Source organism: Pongo pygmaeus, chromosome 18 (genome assembly GCF_028885625.2).
Source record: "Pongo pygmaeus isolate AG05252 chromosome 18, NHGRI_mPonPyg2-v2.0_pri, whole genome shotgun sequence".
In the NCBI taxonomy this organism is placed as follows: domain Eukaryota; kingdom Metazoa; phylum Chordata; class Mammalia; order Primates; family Hominidae; genus Pongo; species Pongo pygmaeus.
Window position 1 is genome coordinate 46,862,325 of NC_072391.2, and position 22,206 is coordinate 46,884,530.

Genomic DNA, 22,206 nt, shown 5'->3' on the forward strand with positions numbered 1-22,206 from the left:
CTACGTGGTGCTCTACATGGTGCAATCTACCCCCTTGACCATCTAACCATGGTCTTCCTCCTTCCCAAAGCCTCACAAAATGGGTTTCTCTGAACCCTGAGAAACAGCACATGCAAGAGGGAACATCCGCGAGCAACTAGCCAAGTTGCTAATGAAGTGTGCTCTCTTTTCCAAGCCCGCATCCTGAGAGTGGACAGGCAGGATCAAGACAATGAAATGCACAGATAATTTGAGCTGGGACCCAAGCTATTGTTTTACTTAGCTAGTTACAGCTGGGGTGGGTTTTCAAATGTGCAGCTTTATAAATAGCAATCAAGACCTCGTGTCAGACAAAATTGATATTATTCACTAAAATGATTCCAACCAGACAGCCTCCAAAACACGGGTGGCTAATGCCTAAAGCCATCAGAAGCGGGCCATGCACGGAAGGAGCTGTTGTTAACAGTGTTCAATGCTATGCCAAAAAATCAGTTTCCCTTACATTTCATCTTTTACTTACACACACACGTAAATATATGGTGCTTCTATTAAGAGACTGCTGCCAGTGTGCAAGGTTACCATGCTGCCATTTTGTTAGACACCTTCAACAAGGTCTCCATGGGTCCCTAAACCTTAAGAATGACGTAAAGCTATATGAGCTGATAAAGAGGTCAGATATGTTAAATTTGAAAGAAAAAGCACAAAAAATGTGTTCAGCAGAATCCCTTTTGTGTGCATTAAAAAGACACGTCCAGGGCCGAACACAGTGGTTTATGCCTGTAATCTCAGCACTTTGGGAGGCAAAGGCAGGCAGATCACTTGAGGTCAGGAGTTCGAGGCCAGCTTGGCCAACATGGTGAAACCCCATCTCTACTAAAAATACAAAACTTAGCCAGGCATGGTGGTGCATGCCTGTAGTCTCAGCTACTCAGGAGGCTAAGGCAAGAGAATCGCCTGAACCTGGGAGGTGGAGACTGCAGTGAGCTGATACTGCACCACTGCTCTCAGCCTGGGCACGACAGAATGAGACTCCATCTCAAAAAAAAAAAAAAAAAAAAGAAAGAAAGAAAGTGGATCGGTGGTTGCCTGGGGCTGGGAGGGGTAGGAAGGTAGGGGTGATAGTTAAGGATACAGAGTTTCTTTTTTATTTTTTTTTTCTTTTTCTTTTATTGATTTAGTCATCTGCAGGTATCAGGGCATTAATACATGATCCCAGTTCTCCTCTGACCTCTGTGCACCCAGGTATCAGGACAAATAGTCTGCACACTTACACCCACTCAAGGTGGTTTAGTTAAGAAGTGTGACCACCCAAGTCACTGAACTTGAGGATGTCCCAAAGATGTCAAGTCATCCTCTTAGGAAGATCTGGCCTCGGCCATAATGGGAAAGAGAACAGGGAAACACCCACCATTTTGGAGCTCTGGGGGAAGTCAAAGCTCTGTGCTGGGTCCCAGAAGTCCAGACAGGCCTGCATGGGCAGAAAGAGGAGGAAAGTGACCCAGTGCTAACTGGCTGGGGAGGTCCAGAGTGGCAGACCTCACTACAGGCTTCCTGGTCCCTCACTGCAAGCAGCCGCATGACACAATGCAGTCCCTGGAACCACGTCCTTGTGTGGTGAGGGATCTGTGGGTCACCTTACTTACGACTTGGGTGTTAATGCGTTTTCCTACAACTGCAGGCACCACTCCTCTCACATGCCCTCCTCTAACCCATATTCTGCTTTTGAAGGTAGACGCACACCTTCAAAGGTGAATATGGGCTAGAGGATTCAAAAAACAGAAAAATATAAACAGAATATGGGCTAGAGGATTGTTTTATGAGACAGGCTCATGCTCTGTTGTACAGGCTGGAGTGCAGTGGTGCGATCATAGCTCACTGCTCAGTCTTGACCTCCTGAGCTCAAGTGATCCTCCCACCCAAGCCTCCTGCATAGCTAAGACTATAAGCATGTGCCACTTCATCTGGCCAATTTTTTTATTTTTATTCTTTTCATAGAGACAGGGTCTTGCTATGTTGCTCAGGCTTGTCTCAAACTCCTGGGCTCAAGTGATCCCCACCTCAGCCTCCCAAAGCACTGGGGTTACAGGCATGAGCCACCACGCCTGGTTTTTATACATTCTTGATGAGAAAGAGTCAACACCCAACCCCCCACCAGCCCCATAAGGCCCTGTGCTACCCGGCAATGAGTGTGAGGTTTTTTCTCCCCACAGCTGCACTCTTCTGTCCAGACTGGATCTCCAGCAATGGCATCACTAGCAGGGGCAGCAGGCACAGAGGAAGGAGGGCCCGTCTGCAGCTGGAGCCGGGGCCAGGTGGCCCGAGCCCACACCGGCAGCAGGCACTCTCTGGGGGCCCAAGCAGCAAGCCCCCGACATCCCTAAGAGGGAGTTCTGCTGCCGAGCCCCACTGCACACTGAAGACTCGCGGCTCAGAGAAACCCCAATCCACACAGGGGCCAATACGGACAACACACCAAAGGGGCTACTCGGCCGGCCCGAGGCGCCTCCTGCAGACATCCCCAGCTCCATGTCTAGTTGTTTAATGTATACAATAATCGGCCCCACTGAATCCAAGAGATACACACCCCCACCCTACCCCACTTCAAGGGGAACACAGGACTCCTGTGGATGATGGGCATTTGTAAGGTAGGTGGATGGCCAGGGTGTGCCCACACTGGAGGGCACACAGAGTATACAGGCATAGGGAAAGCACGTGAAGCAAGTGTGTGCACACAGAGAGGAAGCATGGGGGCAAGTGTGTGACACAGAGCAGAGGCATGGGGGCAAGTGTGTGACACAGAGCGGAGGCATGGGGGCAAGTGTGTGACAGAGCGGAGGCATGGGGGCAAGTGTGTGACACAGAGCGGAGGCATGGGGGCAAGTGTGTGACAGAGCGGAGGTATGGGGGCAAGTGTGTGACAGAGCGGAGGTATGGGGGCAAGTGTGTGACACAGAGTGGAGGCATGGGGGCAAGTGTGTGACACAGAGCGGAGGCATGGGGGCAAGTGTGTGACACAGAGCAGAGGCATGGGGGCAAGTGTGTGCACACAAGGAGGGCATGCAGGGTGGATGTGAATACACAGGGACGGGGCACATGGCACAGCCCGATTCACCATGACACTAACGAAGCCCCAGTTCTAGAGCCCTTTGCAAACACAAGCCCCTCTGCACACTGGGAGGGGTCCCAGCAGTGGGGTTCTGTAGCCCTACATGTTTTGTAACATTTACAAAGAAAAGATCTGTTACCTACTTAAGACCTCTCTGTCTCTGTCTGTCTGTCTCTCTCTCTCTCTCGCTCTCTGAGACAGGGTCTTTGTTGTCTAGGCTGGAGTGCAGTGGTGTGATCACAGCTCACTGCAGGCACAACCTCCTGGCTAAGGTGATTTTCCTGCCTCAGCCTCCCGAGCAGCTGGAGCCACAGGCACATGCCACCACGCATGGTGGATTTTTGTAGTTTGTTTTTTTGTTTGTTTGTTTGTTTTTGTTTTTTTTGTGGAGACAGGTTTTTGCCATGTTGCCCAGGCTGGTCTTGAACTCCTGACCTCAAGCAACCCTCCCACCTTGGCCTCCTAAAGTGCTGGAGTTACAGGTGGGAGCCACTGCGCCTAGCCCACTTTTTCTTTCTACTCCAAACTCTCTTCCATCCCATTTCCTCTCCTGTCGGTCACCTTGAGAACGGCCACAGGCATTTTGCATTTTTTGTCCCAAAGGATTCCCCCAGTTGTTTCAGCCCTACGGCCCCACACACAAGCTCTGTGCTGGGGCCAGGCAGTGGACTTCGAGTACCCTCTGTTCAAGCACACGTGCAGGTGTGCACATGCTCATGTGTGGGATGCAGAAAGGCTCCGGAGTGGCCCAGGTCACATGGCCAGGCTGCAGCTGCCCACTCCTGCCCCGTGGTCTACCAGCTCCTGCTCATGATTCCCAGACCTGACCTTGCAGGGCAGCTTCTGGCTTAGCCCCTGCATAACCCGAACACCTCTCATTATTCCTTCCACCTATTGGTTTCCTAGGCTTTTATCTGCCTCCCTCACGGGACCATGCCTGTCTTGTTCATTGTTGTATCCCAGTGCCTAGCTCAGTGCAAACATAGTAGCAGGTGCTCAACAAAAAACAAAAATTTTATTTTTGGAAACGGAGTCTCACTCTTGTCACCCAGGTTGGGGTACAATAGTGTGATCTCAGCTCACTGCAACCTCTGCCTCCTGAGCAATTCTCCTGCCTCAGCCTCCCGAGTAGCTGGGATTACAGGTGCTTATCATCATGCACGGCTAAATTTTGTATTTGTAGTAGAAACAGGGCTTCACCATGTTAGCCAGGCTGGTCTTGAACTCTTGACCTCAGGTGATCCACCCGCCTCAGCCTCCCAAAATGCTGGGATTACAGGCATGAGTCACTGCACCCGGCCCAAATTTTTTAATCAATAAGCACACAGGATGTGTGGTGACATCCCAGAGGGCCTGCAGCAGGGCTGGGCTTTGTTCAGGCAGTGGGCAAGGCAGCCACAGACACACCTGCCCCCTCCAAGCCACTACTGTCCCCACCCCATCACACTAGAGTCACACCAGCTCTGGGAGCAGAAGGTCACACATGCCAATCCAGCTCCCTCATGGCGCTCACACTTGCCCTGGCCTTGAGCACAAACCACTCCTGCCTGGGGTCAGGCAGGCACTGAACAGAAAACTCTGGCCACAGAATCCAGTTACAGAGTGGATGGAGCAGGGAGTGCTTCCTGCCCATGCAATGGGAATCATCATCGCTCATCAGAGATGGGATCCTTCCCAGGGCTGAGTGTGACCTCAACAATCAGGTGGCCCTGGGAGGGCCCAAGGGCACCACAGTAGCCCCGCGAGGAGCTCCTGCTAAAACACTTCACCGGACAGGGCCTTGGAGGCCCTGCCCCGACAGGGATGGAGAGGGCTGCACAGGGAGGTAGGAACGGGCTCCTTGATCTTAAGACTCCCAGCTGTCCTGGGATAATCCCCCCAAGCTGCGGAGACTGGTGGGCGACGTCCAGCAGCCTCTGGACAAGGGCTGCTGCAGAAAGCCCTTCAAAGGAGCACCTGAACACATCCTGTTAAGAGAAAGGGGGTGTTTGCGGCCATCTCTGAAGTCCTGGGGGACTTCCAGTTCCCTGTGTGAGTCAAGATCCTTAACAATGGACAAGAAGGAGCTCAAAGAGGCCAGAGGGCCCTTAGAGGGCACCTGCTTGGTGGCAGCAGGTCTAAGACTAGCTCTCACTATTAACCATGGTTCCTGGGGTGCATTAAGAAGGATTCTGGGGCTCTGCCAGGGCTTCAGGCAGATCAGGACTCCACACTGACTCTCAGCTATGGGGTCACAAGTTGTGGGAGGCTGATTGACAAATTGGAGTATAAAGTCCCCCCAAATGCTGTCATCCCAACTCCACAGCAGGTGCATAAGTAGCTGCAACTCTCCTGCTCTGGGATTGGCCACAGCTCGTCCCCTGTGCACTAGCACAGGCCTTGCCACCACCGAGATCCCTTGTGTGCTGGGCCTCTGGATTTTGGATATCCAGTGGCACAGAGCAAGTGGCACTAGGCAGACACCTGCGTGCACCACCTCCTCCAGGTCACTTGCTCTTGGCCTGGAGAGTAATGCCCTCCACCCAGAGGGCTCCCCAACACCTCACAGAGGCAGAAGAGATGGAGCTGGAGAGGGAAACAGAAAGGGAAGGTGAAAGCTGGGCATGGGGTCTGGAAAATGGGCCCAGAACACAGCAGTGGGGCCCAGACAGGGCTGGGGCCCTGCTCAGGAGTTTGTCAAAGTCAGGCAAGATGTGTTTCGGCAGAGAAGGTTCAGGTCAAAGGCAGGAAAGCTCGGGGGACAGATTCTGAGGCAGACAGTGGCAGGAGGTGAATGAGAGACAAACAGAGGCTAGTGCTGGTCCAAGGGTCAGAGGAGGCCTCTATTAGGGCCAGGGAAGAACCCAGAATGCTCCTTTCTGAACTCCAAAATCCACGCTAGGGCCACTTGCATAGCCTGGCTTCAAGGCTGGAAGAAGGCTCTGGGTGTGAGCTGCTGCACACAGGCACAGAAGGGCACTGTTCTGGGGAAAGGATCCATAGATTTCATCAGAAGATCTAGAATCACCTCCACCCCCAAAATAACTTCAAGCACCCATAGACCAATGGCTCTCATTTGCGAAGTTTTCTCAGCTACTTTCCCCAAGGCCTTGGGAAACCTCCCCATGCTTTGCTGGCCCCTGAGACCATCCCACCCTTACAGCATCCCATGCCTCCCCAGAGACATCCCTGTCCCAGCAGAGGTGTGGTGGCCAGGCAAGGGGCACGCGACTGCCCCTCCTTAGCTCACCCTTAGGGAAACCCTCTCACACACTGCAGGCCAAGGCCACGACAGGTAAAGGGGACAGCGAGAGCCCCAAGTCTCATTGTCAAGCATGAAACAGAGCATCACTGCTCCTGACTTACTACTAAGCAACCTTCAGGAATGGAAAAGCATAGACCAGGCAGGGAGGCCCAGCAGGTAGAGCGGTATAGGCCAAGCACTGCACAGAAGGGCAAGCAAAGGTGGCGAGAAAGAGCTGAAATGTGACCCACACTCTGTCTACCCAGCACTGTGTCCTGGTGCAGGGCTGCGAATGCCCAGAGAAAGGAGTGCCCGTTCCTTTGCACAAAAGCATAGCCGATCGCTTTTCTACAGCCCATGATCATCTTTGGCATCACGCTCCTAGGTCAAATGACCAGGGTCAAGTGCAGACAAACCCAACGAGGAAGCCCACATCCTCCAGGCTCCTTTCAGGTGGCGATGTGTTCAGGCAGTGGGTGGGGTAGGGGTGATTGCATGCAAAAGCCAAGGCTCCCTGCAGCTAAAGCTAAAACCAACCAACACCTCCACTGACAGGCCCCTTGGCACCAAGCTCAGACCCTCAGAAAAGCCACAATATGACAGTCTCATCACAATCACCTTTGTTTAACTCTCGTGATTCACCCTGACCACTTGCTGAAAAGAGAACAAGCTGTTTCAACAGCACAGGTAAGATCGCCTGCCATTATGCCCTGAAGTGAGGGTGAAAGGGACAGGACCCTCTGGCTCTGTCTCATGGGTCTCTCTGTCCACACCCTGCCCCCCAATATATGGGCATCTCACCAAAAGGAGGCTGGGTCTAGTATTTAAAGAAACCTATTTTTTAGGCCAGGCACAGTCACTCACACCTATGATACCAGCACTTTGGGAGGCCAAGGCAGGAGGATTGCTTGAGCCAAGGAGTTTCAGGCCAGCCAGGGCAACATAGCAAGATCCTATCTCCATAAAAAATTTAAAAAGTAACCAGACATGTGGTATGTGCCTGTCATCCCAGCAACTCGGGAGGCTGAGATGGGAGGATCACTTGAGCCCAGGAGTTCGAGGCCGCAGTGAGCTATGATCACATCACTGCACTCCAGCCTGGGTGATAGAGCAAGACCCTATCTGTTAAAAGAAGAAAGAAGGCCAGGTGCAGAGGCTCATGCCTGTAATCCCAACACTTACAGAGGTTGAGGTGGGCAGATGGCTTGAGCTCAGGAGTTTGAGACCAACCTGGCCAACATAGTGAAACCCCATCTCTGCTAGAAATACAAAAATTAGCTGGGTGTGATGATGCACACCTATAATCCCAGCTACTCAGAAGGCTGAGGCACAAGAATTGCTTGAACCCAGAAGGCAGAGGTTGCAGTGAGCCGAGATCACACCACTGCACTCCAGCCTGGGTGACAGAGCAAGACTCCATCTCAGAAACAAAACAAAATAAAAAAGAAACCTGTTTTCAGACAACACAGCTCCTAACCAGAAATCTTCTTCTATCCAATCTAGTACTTTTTAAAAATAAATACGTGCAATTTAAAAAAAAAAATTAAAGCAGAATATTCCAATGTGCGAAGAAAAACCATTGCTAAGAATTACTGATAGATGGTCAGTGGGTCTCCACGTCGGTGCTTGTATAATAGGCAATTTTGGCGATGCTTGACTTTCTCCTTAAACTGACTTTAGAACCAGCACCTCTGGAAGCTGCCACGCTACTAAAGACTCCTCATAAACTGTTGCCCTGGAGAATTGTAGGCAGAGGGGCTAAAAGCCTAAACCTTGCTTAGGCACTGTGCCCCTTCCTCTCCTTGCCTTGCTATATATAAAACAGAACAGAAAGACACCAAGGAATAATCCAAGAATTCCAAAAAGGAAGTTCATCTGTCCTTACAGGAAAAGAGACCCTTGCAGAAGTCACGCAACAGAGCTCATCTAGCTACGGCAGTGAGGTAGAGGAGGGAACCTGGAGAGACACTATAAAATGTAGGGGTGTGGGAAGTGGGCTCTGGAATAGGCTGCTGTCCCCCAGGTGATCGCTTACAGGCCATCAGATCTCAGGCAAGAGACTCGATCCACCCGATCTTCCGTCTCTGTAAAATGGGGATATTCAGAATACCAACCTCGCAGGAGGATGGAGAGGACGAAATGAGATGATACCCCAAAGCACTTAGCTCCAGGGAAACATGCAATCAATGTGAGCTCATGTTACTGGGATAATTCAAGCTCCCCTTCTCCCGCCAGGTTCCTGGCTGGCTGCTGAGGTTTCACTCTCCCTGGAAAGACAGGAGAGCTGAGTTTTGAGCAGTGAGATCAAATTTCCTACTGAGATTTAGCCCACCCCGCCCCACCCACAGGAATGCCCAGCTAGAGCCACAGATGCCTCAGCATCACTGCTTTCCTGTTCCCACTACAGTGCAGGGATGGTGTCCCTAAATGTGGAACTGTTTGGAGGTGACAGCCAAGGGGCTCAGCTTCTGTGCCAGCTCATCTCCCTCTCACCCTCCTGTTCCCCATCATCACCCCAAAAGAGAAAGGCTAGGAGATCTCTGCAGAAGGAGCAGGCACTAACTCCAGTAAAATCTATATCTTGGGCAACTCTGCAGAAAGGTGACTCCTCTCCTCCATCTTTCCCTAATAAAAGCATGATCATGATGATGATGTGTAAAATAGGACAATAAGTGTGAAACACTTGAAGTTTTCTTTGTTTTGTTTTATTTTATTTTTTAAGACAGGTTCTCACTGTGTCATTCAGGCTGGAGTGCAATGGTGGCATCTTGGCTCACTGCGGCCTCAAACTCCTGGGCTCAAGGGATCCTCCTGCCTCCGCCTCCTGCGTAGCTAGGACCACAAGCACGCACCATTACGCCCGGTTAATTGTTATATTTTTCTGGCCAAGCGTGGGAGCTCACACCTGTAATCCCAGCACTTTGGGAAGCAGATCACTTGAGGCCAGGAGTTCAAGACCAGCCTGGCCAACATGGCAAAACCCTGTCTCTACAAAAAATACAAAAATTAGCTGGGCATGTGGATGCACACTTGTAATCCCAGCTACTTGAAAGGCTGAGATAAGAGATGCACTTGACCCTGGGAGGCAGAGGTTGCAGTGAGCAGAGATTGTGCCACCGCACTCCAGCCTGGGTGACAGAATGAGATTGTCTCAAAAAAAAAAAAAAGATATTTTTCTGTAGAGATGGAGTCTCACTATGTTGCCCAGACTGGTCTCAAACTCCTGGCCTCATGTGATCCTCCCTCCTTGGGAGTTTTCTCTAAGTACTAGGAAAAGGGTTTTTCCACTAGACCCAGGACAGCACACATGTGGAACACCTGCCCCAGCTCCTCTATCCTGCACCCTCCATAGATATTGCCAACTGATCGGGGTTCTTTCTCTAATTTGACACAGATGCAGCTTCAAAAGTCTCAACAGCAAGGGTTAAAATCTATTGGGCTTCTCTGTTCTGGTCCATAGAACTTCCCTGAAGCACCTGGGCATGACACACACACACACACACACACACACACACACACACACTCCTGCACACACTTGAGGATGTGCCCAATGTGAGCAGGAAAGGCCACCCTTCACTGGGCCCAAGTGGCACCTGGCACAGTGCTAGGTATCCCACATACTGGCTCCCTTTTCATCCTCCCAGGCCCCCTCAGAAGGAGCCCTCAAAATCCTCACTTTTCTGGTGAGGAAACAAAGCCCCAGGGAGCCACAGCATTTGTCCAGATGCCATCCAAGGACTCCCAGGCCAGGGCGGATGTTTCCAAGCATGGTTTCAGCTCAAAGGCAAAAGAGAGAAGGGAAGGAAAAAGGGGAGCCATGAACACCCACCCATTCACCCCTCATTCTGCCCTGGTCCAGCCCAGCCACGGAGTAGGAAAAGAAAAGGAACTGAATATCGCAAAGCCACCTGATGTGGCAATGTTAGTGGAAAGCCAGAATCAGGAACTGAGAAGAACTGAAGACAACATCACAAAGGCAGTGAATTAAAACAATGTCTTTTTTCTTCTTCTAAAAGAGTCCCTCGCAGCTCTGTCAGAAGAGGAGCCAAGCCTGGGTACGTTGGCAGCCCCGGGGGACTGAGGAGAGCGTGTCCTGCCACAGCCTGCCCCTCTGTGCCAGTCCCATGTGAGTGAAGAGACAGACACCAGCCTGGCCCCGGTCCCTCACGTCCTTCCCCACCACCCTGCACCAGAACAGTCTGGCACTGGAGGCTTTTACAGATGTTTCCTCAGCTCCTGCCTGAAAGTCAAGGCTTTACTGACCCATTTCACAGAAGGAAGAATAGAGTCCCAAATAAGAGAAATAGCTCACCTGGGGGCCCAGACGAGGCGGCAAAAGCAGACTCAGAACCCGGTGTTCTAGCTTCCAGGCCCTGGAATCCTCCTGGACAATGCTGCCCACCTCTGAATAAGCAGTGAAGTGCAACTGAGCCCTCACATGCGCCACACACTGTGATGTGCACTTCAGTTGCACAAAGTAATTCTCAGAATAGGTTTCTGGACCAGCAATAGCAGCATTACCTAGGAGCTTGTTGGAAATGCAGAATCCCAGACCCCATCCCAGACCTACAAAATCAGAATATCTGAGGGTGGGACTCAGGAATCTGTGTTTTCGCAAGACCAACAAATGATTTTGATGTGTGCTTAAGTTTGAGAACCTATGAGTAAGTACATTTATTAACCCCATTTTACAGATGAGAAAACTAAGGTTAAGCAATTTGTCAAAAGTCACGGAGCTAGGATGGGGTATAGCCAGGACTGGATTTTTATTTTTTTAGAGATACAGCCTTGTTCTGTTACCCAGGCTGGAGTGCAGTGGTGTGATCAGAGCTCACTGCAGCCTCAAACTCCTGGGCTCAAGTGATCCTCCCACTTCAGCACCCCAAGTAGCTGAGACTAGGGGAACATGCCATTATACCCAGTCAGTTAATTTTTAATTTCTTTTAGATGCATCTCACTGTGTGGCCAGGCTGGTCTTGAACTCCTGGCCTCAAGCACTCCTCCCGCCTCAGCCTCCCAAAGTGCTGGGATTACAGGAGTGAGCCACCATGCCCAGCCGGGAATAGAATTCTTAACCCCTTGATTTTACTTCTGCCTCGAACAGGCAGCAGGTCTGGTTCCAGATTGAGTAGGATCAGTCAACATAGGACTGGACTCACTCTCTCTCACTCTGCCCCGCTCCCATGATCCTTAAGATCCTTAGGTCCCTCCCTGGGCCAGCCCCAGGAGACCCTAAGAAGAAGAGAGTTCATCTCTTGGGTCTCCCCAAGCACTCAAAATCCTTGGGGTGAAACCATGAGAGACAATGGTGTGCTGGTCAATGTCTAACAGGGGGCTCTCCAGGAGAACAAGAGGCTCTGGTTTGTAGGGTTTGCCACTTTCTGCAGTGTAAATGCCCCCACTGCAGCCAACATCAAGCTACCAAACAGGACACTGCTGAGTGGAAGAAATGTGCACGATCAGCGCACCATGGGACGAAGGCATAGTGTCACAGGAGGAGGAGGAGGACAAGGAGGAAGGAGAGAAGGGGCTTTGGCAGCAAAGCGGGGAGCTGGAGCCAGCCTAGGATGCAGCAGAGACCCCAGCTCTCCCACCCACCCCACCCGCCCTGCCTAGGCTTTGTCCCTATGTTCCAAATATGTCAGAAACACAGAATTCACTCCAAGTGGCCCTTTGCTTATTGTTTCCTAGAACAAACATCTCTTGCTTTCTGTAAAAGTTTCTGACATAAGTAATCCATGTACAACACAGAAAACTAGGGAATACATGTGAGTTAAAATGAAGAAACTAAAAGCACAACTTTCCAGTATGTAAATACATTGTTACAACATTAAAACCAGGTAGTGCTCTGTATTCCTCTTTTCTAACTCAGCAGCACCCAGTGAACATCCTTTCACAGTACCCAGTGAACATCCTTTCACATCAAAAACAGAGACCAAGGCCCAGCCCGGTGGCTCACACTTGCAATTCCAGGGTTTGGGGAGGCCAAGGTGGGAGGATCACTTGAGGCCAGGAGTTCGAGACCAGCCTAGGCAACATATCAAGATTCCGTCTCTACAGAAAAATAAAAAAAATTAGCTGGGCATGGTGGCACGCATGGGTAGTCACAGCTACTCAGGAGGCTGAGGCAGGAGGATCACTTGAGCCCAGGAAGTCAAGGCTGCAATGAGTTATGATGGCACCACTGCACTCTAGCTTGAGTAACACAGCCAGACCCTGTCTCAAAAAAATAAAAAATAAAAAAAACAGAGACCAACACTATTATCAATGATGGCCTGAGTCCCATCACAGGAGGCTCCAAATAACCAATATCCTGTTGCTGGATAGCCAGGCTATTTCCAGCTGTCTTTTCCTGTAAGAGAATCCACATTGCAACACATGTATGGTCACGAGCCTGTTCGATAATATTCCTTAGGATTAGTTCAGAAGCTTGATTGCTAGGACAAAGAGTGTACCCATTTTTAGGCTTTTGGGATACACTACCAGGAGGCATTTGGCCATTTCCTCCTTTAACAAGCACTGAACACCTCTAGGCTACCTAGAACTCTGCGCTAGGTAGCATGAGAGAGATGAGAAAAGGAAGTTGGGTTTTGACCTTCAACCACTAGACGGTGAATCCACAGTGACAAGTGTTACCCATCACTGTGCCCCTTCAAGGGCTGGCACACAGGAGCTGAGTGAGTGAGTGAATGAATTAATGAACAAACTACGGTATGCTGGAGGTTGCTAAATGCATCCCAAACTCAGAACAAGACAAAACCAAGTAGAAATCGTGAGGACCTGGAGTACAGACACAAGGGAGGGGCAGGGAGCTAGGGAAGGGGAAAGGCAGAGCTCAAGGTGGGGTCTGTCTCCACAGCCATAGCCCCAGAGCAGACTCAGGGGCGGGGAACCAGCCCAGGGCTAGGATAAGTTTCTTTTTTTTTTTTTTTTTTTTTTTTTGAGACAGAGTCTCCCTGTCACCCACGCTGGAGTGCAGTGGCGAGATCTCAACTCACTGCAACCTCCACCACCCAGGTTCAAGTGATTCTCCTGCCTCAGCCTCCCCAGTAACTGAGATTACAGATGCCTGCCACTACGCCCAGCTAATTTTTTATTTTTGTAGAGATGGGGTTTCACCATGTTGGCTACGCTGGTCTTGAACTCCCGACCTCAGGTGATCTGCCCATCTCGGCCTCCCAAAGTGCTGGGATTACAGGCCTGAGGCACTGCGCCCTGCCTTCAGATGAGTTTCTACTTCAATCAGAGTTAAAATTCTGATTTTTTTACACTAATATGCAAATCCCATTTTCAGGAAGAATGATAATTGTGGACAAAATCTTAAAAGTCCATGGGTCTCTTTTTTAATGTAAGCAAGTTTTCCTGCTCAAGAGTTAAGTTCAGAAAAAAATCTAATCTAATTGAATTTAACTAAGCAAAGAAATCAATACTAGAGGAAATCTAGGTAGCCTCGCCCCACCCAGCCTAGCATCATCTGGGATCCGGCTTATGAGGAGACCTGGAAACAGGCCCAGGGCTTCCAGCTTCTCATCCAAGTCCCCAGAGTCAGCCTGACCACAGGCTACAAGGCCACCTCCTCTCCTGGTCAGAAACACTGACCAGAGCTCAAGGTCACCTCCTCCAAGAAGTCTTCTCCAGCCATGGACTGAAGTTAGTTCTCACCTGCAGCAGGGTGTAATTGAAGCAAGATGCCTTAGGATCAAATCCCAATCCACCACATTTTGCTGTGTGACTTGGGCAAATCAGGTAACACACCAACCCTGTGCACACCAACCCTGCAAGGTAGCTCTGAAGATCAAACAAGATGGCGAGTATAAAGTGCATGGTTCAGGACCCAATACCCAGTGCCTGGCAAATGGAAACCCTGATCCCACAGCTTTTTTTTTTTTTTTTTTTTTGAGACAGAGTCTTACTCTGTCGCCCAGGCTGGAGTGCAGTGGCCTGATCTCGGCTCATTGCAACCTCCACCTCCTGGGTTCAAGCAATTCTCCTGCCTCAGCCTCCCAAGTAGCTGGGATTACAGGTGCCTGCCACCACGCCTGGCTAATTTTTGTATATTTAGTAGAGATGGGGTTTCACCATGCTGGCCAGACTGGTCTCCAACTCCTGACCTCAGGTGATCCACCTGCCTCAGCCTCCCAAGATCCCACAGCATTATATGTTGCCCTCAACCATACTCTCAGCCCCTTTAGGGAAAGTCTTTCCATCTCCTCTTTCTCCCACCTTCCAGTTCACTTGGCAGCAGACTGTGCACATCAGAGACACTAGTGACAACCATCACATACCTGTAGTGAGAACACACTGAGCCACCTCTTCACACGTTACCACATTCATGCTGACCCTCCCAATGGCCCTACAAAGGTAGGTACTCATCTTACAGATGGAAAAACCAGGGGCTAAATTAATTTTTTTAAGTGGACCAAATTATGGAAGCAGAGGGAGATAGAGCCCAGATTTGAAGCTAGGCCTACATGGCTCTGAAGTTCACCGGGCCATCCTGCCTCTCAGCCCCTTCGAAACAAACAGTAATTGACTGGCCGAGCTTCCCAGATTGCCTGTACCTTCTCAAAATAAGGCGAAACTCGCCAGGCAGGTAAGGGTTGAAATGACTCCTCTTTTCTGAACCCTCCAGTGACCAGTCTGTAGAGGTCAGTATTGGGTGTGCCAGCTCACGTTGATCATAAACTCCACCTGTTGCTTGCTGTGTAACCTTGGGTAATGGACTCTTCGAGTCTTTATTTCCACGTCTATAAAATGGGGATTTAAAAAATTCCATTTATTTTAAAGACAAAGTGAAATAACACAGGTAAAGATCTCAGCTTAGTGCCTGGCGTCCAGCGAGCAACACAAAATAGGATGATTGCTTCTGTGCCCCCAGCCAGTCCATCCAGGGTTGCAATGTGTGCAGAAAATTCCCTTTCTGGGGAACCGCCTGCCTGGACCTTAACAGGGAGGGCCCCCAGCCTCCCAGGCTGCCCTCCCATTTAATCCCATCTCTCCCTGAGGTTAATCTCCTCATTCATACATGTATTTCATTTCGTACAGTCATCTCTGCATGGTCTCGTTAACCAGAAACGTGCAGCATATAAACGTGGATTTACGATGGGGTCTGGCTCCTGCATCCTGTTGCAGGGGCAACACTGGGCTCTCGCCCACCAGCTGGGAAATGCTGATGGAAGGTGGTGGAGCGAAGGGCACCCCAGCCCCCCAGGTAGGGGCCACACAACAGCCCACACAACCGCCAGATGAAAGTGGCAGCCTGTACGTCAGGAACCTGACAGTGGGCACACCAGCCTGGGGCCCAGCCCCTCACTCAGGGTATGGTACAGAGGACCCATGTCTGCCCAGGTCTGTTTGCTGTTTCGGGTGGAAAGGAAGAAGCGGGTAAGATCGGCACCCCACTCTCTTTCCTTCTTTCCACTTTCATTTGAAGAAAAGCACTATAAAGTAGAAACTAATATTTTTTTACAACCCCTTAACAGCTTGTCCTCTGTGCTAACATACTGTAAATAAATGTCAGTTCCTTGTTATACATGTGGTTTATTTTAAACACGAGCAGAGGAAACTGAGTCTGTCATTGAAAACTGATTTGTGTACGTATGACGTGTGTGTGTGTGCTTCCATCTGGTTCTGAACACACAGATCACCCATCCATCTCTCTTTTTACACATTGCTCTTCTTCCTCATACATTTTTTGTGGTTAAAAAAAAAAATGCACAGCAACCCAGGCGCTGTGACTCACGCCTGTAATCCCAGCACTTTGGGAGGCCAAGGCGGGCAGATCACGAGGTCAGGAGTTCAAGACCAGCCTGGACAACATGATGAAACCCCGTCTCTACTAAAAATACAAAAATTAGCTGGGTATGGTGGCGCACGTCTGTAATCCCAGCTACTGGGGAGGCTGAGGCAGGAGAATTGCTTGAACCCGGGAGGTAGAGGTTGCAGTGAGCCGAGATCATGCCATTGCACTCCAGCCTGGGGGACAGAGCAAGACTCTGTCTCCAAAAAAAAAAAAAAAAAAAAAAAAAAAGTGCACAGCATAAAATGTACCATTTTAGCAATTTTAAACATACACTACAGTAGTACTAACTCCACACACATTATCTTCCTTCTCTTTCATATTAAAAGCCCAAGCCAGGCCGGGGGCGGTGGCTCACGCCTGTAATTCCAGCACTTTGGGAGGCTGAGGCAGGCGGATCATGAGGTCAGGAGATCGAGACCATCCTGGCTAATGCGGTGAAACCCCATCTCTACTAAAAACACAAAAAATTAGCCGGGCGTAGTGGCGGGCACCTGTAGTCCCAGCTACTCGAGAGGCTGAGGCAGGAGAATGGAGTGAACCCGGGAGGCAGAGCTTGCGGTGAGCTGAGATAGCCCACTGCACTCTAGCCTAGGCAACAGAGCAAGATTCCATCTCAAAAAAAATAAAAAATAAAAAATAAAAGCCCAAGTCTTCCACAGAAACGAACTGTAATGTCTGGTTCCAAACACTTTTTCATTCAACAAAGACACCCCGGGGTAGGGGCAAGCACAATACTTCACAGCTTAAGGAGTTTGTATTTTTAATGTCTGATTTGGGAGGGGGACATTTCACTGGCACAGATGTGCTCCCGACTTGGCCCCACTGCCCACCCACCATGGGGAGCTTGCACATGGAGAAGGCCTTCGGGGGACCCCAGGCAGCTCCACCTGGCAGCTGGTCCCACCAAGGCAGGCCCTCCCTAATCCAAACCTGCCTGTCATCCCAAGACAACCCCAAAACCTTCACTAAGCATGCCAACCATCCCAGGGGCCGTGGCAGGGTCTGCCTGGGCACAGGCTCCAGAGCAGCAACTCAGCCTCTCCACTGTCCCTGCCCCAGGGCTGGCAGGGACCTCCCCAGACAAATCCTGCCAGGAGGACACACCTCCGGCACTCAGAGTCACAGGATGCTTTTCTTCCCATCAACTCCCTGCTTTTTCTTACATTCCTTTTTTTCTAGCTTCTCCCTAAGCAGCGTTACTCAAGAAATCACACATTTGGTGTGCTAGTAACAATTTTTCTTTCTTTTTTTTTTCTTTTATAGGGACAAAATCTTGCTCTGTCACCAAGGCTGGAGTGCAGTGGCTCCATCATAGCTAAGTGCAGCTTCGACCTCCTGGGCTCAAACCACCCTCCCACCATAGCCTCCTGAGTAGCTGGGACTACAGATATGCACTACCACACCTACCTAATTTTTTAATTTTTTGTAGAAACAGGGTTTTACCATGTTGTCTAGGCTGGTCTTGAACTCCTGGCCTCAAGCAATCCTCCTGCCTTGGCCCCTAGAAGCACTGGGATTACAGGTGTGAGCCATTATGCCAGGCCCAATTTTTCTAATAGACAATAAAATAAATATAAGAAGTAACATGTTCCTAACAGACAAAGGAATAAATATATATAAGTATGAAGAAAACAGAACCATTCACCTATCGGCCACCTGAATCCCACAAGCCTCCAGTGCAATGTCCCATTTTGGGGACAGTGGGCATGAGAAGTGCTGGGCACCTCTGATAAAGAGGTGCATGTCAGTTGTCCTAAATGGATCTCTGGGAACCCACTCAGCCCACTGAAGTTCAGCAAGGGCTGAGTGTTGCATGCCAAGGGCAGTGCTGGACAGAGGACAGTGGGAGGGATGGGGGACATGCTGGCTATACACTCTGGCAAGCAGTGAAGCACTCCCCCAACCCGTGGCTCATCCACCCCCCAGGGCCGTTAGCAGAGGGGTGGAGAGGGGTGGAAATCATGACAAGTGCAACTATTTCCCAAGTGCGCCTGACCACCTGCCCCCAGGGCCCAGGGACTGGAGCTGTGCATTCCCTACGCACAACAGACAGGGCCAGAGAGACCCACCAGGCTGCGGCAAGGCTCAGGGGAAGCCAAGCCAGAAGACACGGCCTCAGAAAGGTTCAGCGATGGGAAAGGATACCACCGAGGGCCAGAGCCCCTGGCAGGAGGCACGTCCCTGAGCAGGGGGCACACTGAGCCCTTCCTGCCCCAACCACATCTGTCTCATCCCACAGCCCTGCACGGCCCCACACTTGCCAGATGTGGCCACCCGTAGGGACCAAGTTCATTTTCCGCGTGTCCTGTGATAATACTTGGTTGTGTTTATTTAACTTTCTGCTTCGAATGGCGGAGAGATGGGCCAGGAAAATCAGTTTGGCTCCCTTCGATCAAAACATAGCGGCCCACACATAACGCGAGGACACCCACACAGAGAAGCTCTCCCACACCATCAGAAAAGGCACATCTGGTCCACGGCTGGCAGGGGCTGGCCCGGCCCTGGGGGCCCTTGGAAAAGCTGCCTCATGCAAAGCGGCATAGGCTGCAGTGGTCCCATGCTCTGTGTGTCGCCCACAATGCCATGCTCCAGCGGGCAGCAGCAGGTTCAATCTCCCCACCCAGGCAGAGAGGCCTCAGAGAAGCCTTGTGTTCCACTACACACAAGCCAGTGCAGCCTGTGTGTAGTGTAACTCACACCCAGGTCCTGCTGGTCCTGGAACCCCCAAGAAGGCGAGAGGGGGACTTTGGGGAAAAGAAGCATCTGACAGAAAGGTCCCAGAGGCTCCGCTCTGCACCTGCGAGCACAGATGTGGCTGCCTCCTCCTCCCATAGCGGACCACATGCTGGCTCCCAGAGGGGAGAGGTGGGGACCCCCGGGTGGGTTAGCACAGCTGGTAAAAGCATTCCTGCTCCCACTTCTGATGGCCTCCAAAGTGCCTCCACCAAGCCCTGAGGCATCTGAAGCCTGCTCCTGAGACTGGAGACAAAGACACCAAGGGGTCTGGGGCTGGAGGGTCCACCTGGGAGCTCTTAGCAGGACACCAGGGGAAGCCTTATGAACCGCATGAGCGTGAGAGCTCGCCCAGCTGTCAGGACCCAGGCCCCCAGCCTGCGCCCACCCATTTTCTCCTCCCACCCCCAGCTCCTTCCCTCGAGGACAGGGGCAACCATGTGTCAAAGGTCTGCCCAGGACCCATTTCCTGCTGACAGCACCCCTTCCCCACTCTTTGGCCTGAGGATATGCACACTGAAGGCTTGGTCCACCCTTGGGAAGACAAACACAGGGAGAGGCCCCAGAGGTCCAGGGTGGTCTGGGGTCAGGGAGGCTGGGGGAGTCCTGGCACCTGGAGATAATCTAGAAGAAAGAACAAGTTCCCAGACTCACAGACTCCTCACCCCAAAGAGGACAGCCAGAGAGGGGTTTCTGCCAGCCCCTTGTCCCCAGCCCTGCCACACACCCCTCCTACCTCCTGATGCTCCAACCATGCACCTGCTCCCTTCCAGGCAAACACCTTCCTGTCTCAGGACCTCTGCCACTGCTGCTCTCATTACCCAAAACACCCCTGCCATGTTGGAGGCCCCCACCAGACCTCTGCTATCCAAGAGGCCTTCCCAGATCCCTGGATAAACAGATGCCTCCTCCTCTGGTCCCCATAATCCTCTCTGAGGGCCCGACTCAGCTGAGACCCCTGGGCGCATCAGGGTCCCCTATGCTGTGAGCTCCCTGAGGGAGAGCCCCATCCTGTTCCTCCTCCTTGTCCCTCACTCCCAGCTCAGGGCCTCATCTCCACAGGCAACTGCCATGAGTTGGTTAAAATGAATTCATCACAAGCCCTTTGCTTTGTTACTTTTTTAATCTTCCAGATTGTAGGAAAAATAAATAAATACAGGTGAGTACTCAGGGAAAAATAAAACTACCTATAATGCCCCTCTCGGAAATGCCATGGGTATTTGAGGGCAGTCAGCCCTACCGGACACTTTCTGTGCATTTACACTTTCTCTCCTTCAACACAAATGGGACCTGGGGCATGTCTGAGTGGTCTTGAGGCCCTCGGGGTGTGCAGGGCAGCGCTGAGAGTCCGGCCACAAGAAGTTCACGGGCCCACGAGGACGTGGCTAAGGAGAGACATCAGGGTAATGGGGGGTCTTGAAACCACATCTTGGGAGGGGAAGTGAAGGAACTGACGCTGTTCAGCCCAGAGGGGCAGGCTCAGGGGGCCCTCAGAGCTGTCTTCAGGCATCTGAAGGGCTGTCACAGCGAAGACAGACTGCGATGGCTGTGTGGCCTCAAGGGGTCAAACCGGGACCAACCAGTGGAAGGCACTACAGAAAGATTTCAAGAAGAAACAGATGGGACGCTATCAGCAGAGGCAATGAGGGGAGGTCTGCTTGGGGGGTAGTGAGTCTCCCGGCATGGGAGGGGACCAAGCAGTGGTAGAGAGACCCCTGAGCAAGTCAAGGCTCAGCCAGCAGAGGAGTTAGAGTTGGCCTTGATGGGATCTCAAATGATCACAGGGGAAATAAGTAGGTACCAGAAATAAACACTGGGGGTGGAGGAGACAATGGCACCACTCTACCCCCAGCCCAGCCCACACTGCCACCCAGAGTGTGCTTAGCAGCAGGGTCCCATCTTCCGGTTTCTCCAGGGAGACCAGAGATCTGAATATTTATAGGAACCATTCCAATTTTTAGATAGGCTGACCAAACTTCTAGCAGTCCAAATACAGTCCTTGCACTGCAGGCTGCAGACCCCTGGTCGGACAAGGAGCTCACAGGGCAAATGAGGCTACTGAAAGAAAAGGGAGCCATTTCAGGGCCCAGAAGAGCAGCCATCCCCGCAGGACTGGAATGGGTTAAAGTCTGAGTTGGCTCTCTGCTGCTCCAGGACTACAGCTGGCCTCCTACCCCCACCCCCGCCCCCGGAGGCCCTGTCAGCTGCCCAGGCCCCGCCTGACCGCCCGCCTCAGCCACCCAGCCTGGAACCCCAGATCTGGGAACAGGGCAGCTGCCCTGAGGCTGGCCGGCCACCGCCAGCCAGAAAGAGATTCCGTTCCCCATGCCCCGCTGAGAGCCATTTGCTCATCTGGGATGGATGCCACAGGGGCAGAGAAGCAAGCTCTGTCCCACTCTCCTCTCCCCTTCCTCCTGCCCCTAGGCCTGTGACAGGGAGCAGACCTCTGGTGCCACCACAATCAAAACTCTGCTGAGCACCAGCGACTAGGCGGGGTGCTCCACACACAGAGCACTCGTGTCACCTTCCTAGGGATCCTGCGGGGAGTCCTCAACCATCCTCATTGCACAGGCAAGAAAACCTATACTCAGAGAGGTTAAGACACTTGCTCACGGTCACACAGCCAGCAAGTGGCAGAGCTGGGATTCAAATCCAGATCTATGCAATTTAAAATCCCACACCAAGCCACTGGGCTAGAGGGTCCTGGCTCCCCCACATCCACATTCCCCATCTACCTGGTTGTTTTCTAGAAGCTACAGGCACCTGCTGCCTGGCTGGCTATGAGAGGGGAGAGAGGGCATAGTCAACCCTACTGATAAAGGCTGGGATAAGGGAGCTGGGCATGGTGGCTCATGCCTGTAATCCCAGCACACTGGGAGGCCAAAGTGGGTGGATCATTGGAGGCCCAGGAGTTCAAGACCAGCCCAGGCAACATGATGAGCACATCTCTACAAAAAATACAAAAATTAGCCAGGTGTGGTGGCATGTGCTACTCAGGAGGCTAAGGTGGGAGGATCTCCTGAGCCTGTGAGTTCTAGGTTGCAGTGAGCTGTGATCGTGCCACTGCACTCCAGCCTGGGCAATAGAGTGAGATCCCATCTCAGAAAACCTAAATAAATGAATAAATGAAGTCCTGAAGCAGTACTGAAGTAGCTGATTTGGAATCATTTCTCACAGTCTGGAAAGTGAGAAAGGGTGAGGGGCTGTATGGTGTACTTCCATTTGTGTGGGGGAGGGGAGATAAATGTACACATTTTCATGTGTCTGAACACACGTAAATTGCCCTGGAACCAGACACAAGAAACTAGGACCAGCAGTGGCCTCCAGGGAGGACAGTGGGTGGCTGGGGGAGTTTCTAATTTT

The 22,206-nt window shown here is 51.5% G+C and overlaps 1 protein-coding gene across 6 annotated transcripts in view; it reads right to left on the bottom strand.

The window, feature by feature from the left end:
* Positions 1-22,206, bottom strand: part of ZNF423 (zinc finger protein 423) — a 367,959-nt gene that overhangs the window by 302,777 nt on the left and 42,976 nt on the right. Inside the window, exon 2 of one of the 6 annotated variants that reach the window (XM_063655023.1) lies at positions 1,388-1,447. The exons of the other annotated variants lie outside the window; for them this stretch is intronic. The gene's annotated coding sequence lies outside the window, so the exon portion shown is untranslated. The remainder of the gene's footprint in view (positions 1-1,387; positions 1,448-22,206) is intronic. 6 annotated transcript variants of the gene reach the window in all.